Genomic DNA, 1,857 nt, shown 5'->3' on the forward strand with positions numbered 1-1,857 from the left:
CCACCAGGTCATTTATGTGTATTGTGAATAGCAACGGTCCCACGAAACTCCCCTGCGGCACACCTGAAATCACTCTTACTTCGGAAGACTTCTCTCCACTGAGAATGACATACTTCGTTCTGTTATCTAGGAACTCTTCAATCCAGTCACACAATTGGTCTGAAAGTCCATACGCTCTTACTCTGTTCATTAAATGAGTGTGAGGAACTGTATCGAACGCCTTGCGGGAGTAGATGTAGATGTAGGTCGTTGAGTGTTCTGACAAATTCTTTTCGCATATATCCCATCTCATCTTCATCAACGTCAACTTTCGTTTCTGTAATATTTCCTTTCTCTCCCTTGTATAGACCCTCTATATACCCCTTCAGCCTTTCAGCTGGTCCAGAGGGTATCTACGTCTAAATTACTCATTTTGCTAGCTGTTCTGATACTAAATATTAGTGGTAGAAGAAACAAGATAAGAGACAAAAAGGGAAACATGTGGTGAAAAGTCCGCAGCTCGTGGTCGTGCGGTAGCGTTCTCGCTTCCCACGCCCGGGTTCCCGGGTTCGATTTCCGGCGGGGTCAGGGATTTTCTCTGCCTCGTGATGACTGGGTGTTGTGTGATGTCCTTAGGTTAGTTAGGTTTAAGTAGTTCTGAGGTCTAGGGGACTGATGACCTCAGATGTTAAGTCCCGTAGTGCTCAGAGCCATTTGAACCATTTGTGGTGAAAACAATCAACTATTAACCTGTGTAACATGTCACAGTGACGTTTCATTTGATGGCACGTTTGTTTACAGTCGCAGAATCGAATACCTCGAATTCGTGACCCAAAGAAAGGAAGACGATACCCACCCGCATGGCGTTGGGTGGTGTGCTGTCGCGTGTTGTCTGGAGGCGCTAGGAGAATGCATTAGCGCGACCCACACGTCCGCCTGCTGTACCAACATGAAATGTGAGTTGGCCCTGGTGCTCTGCGAGTGTCAACACTCGCGCCTGGCATCGACCCCTGCACGGTCGAATACGAGCGCGGTGCGCCCCCTGGCGTTCCGACGGCCGGTCCTGTAGCATACGTGTTGGCAGCAGAAGGGGGCGCACCGTCTCTGCCAGACATGACGGCCAGAATTTGTCGCAAGGCTATCAATATAGCTCTGCAACACATCTCCAAAACGAGATCTCGTACCGAACAGCAGAATTTCTGCTGATTATCTCATCCCTTCCGTAACACGAGGCTAAGATGATAGTCTAGGTTCGACTATGTTAAATTTCCTTGAGAAAGAAAGCTTATTTCCACAAATCAGCATAGATTTAGAAAGCGCCGCTCTTAAGAAACTCATCTTGCCCTTTTCTCACGTGATGTCCTGCGAACCATGGGTGATGCTTCGACCATAAGTACAGGGTGTTACAAAAAGGTACGGCCAAACTTTCAGGAAACATTCCTCACACACAAATATGGAAAAAATGTTATGTGGACATGTGTCCGGAAACGCTTAATTTCCATGTTAGAGCTAATTTTAGTTTCGTCAGTATGTACTGTACTTCATCGAGTCGCCGCCAGTTGGTCCAATTGAAGGAAGGTAATGTTGACTTCGCTGAGTGTGTTGACATGCGACTCATTGCTCTACAGTACTAGCATCAAGCACATCAGTACGTAGCATCAACAGGTTAGTGTTCATCACGAAAATGGTTTTGCAGTCAGTGCAATGTTTACAAATGCGGAGTTGGCAGATGCCCACTTGATGTATGGATTAGCACGGGGCTATAGCCGTGGCGCGGTACGTTTGTATCGAGACAGATTTCCAGAACGAAGGAAGACGTTCGAAGCAATTGATCGGCGTCTTCGGGAGCATGGGACATTCCAGCCTATGACTCGCGAC

The sequence above is a fragment of the Schistocerca serialis genome, chromosome 4, assembly GCF_023864345.2.
Source record: "Schistocerca serialis cubense isolate TAMUIC-IGC-003099 chromosome 4, iqSchSeri2.2, whole genome shotgun sequence".
NCBI classification, from domain to species: domain Eukaryota; kingdom Metazoa; phylum Arthropoda; class Insecta; order Orthoptera; family Acrididae; genus Schistocerca; species Schistocerca serialis.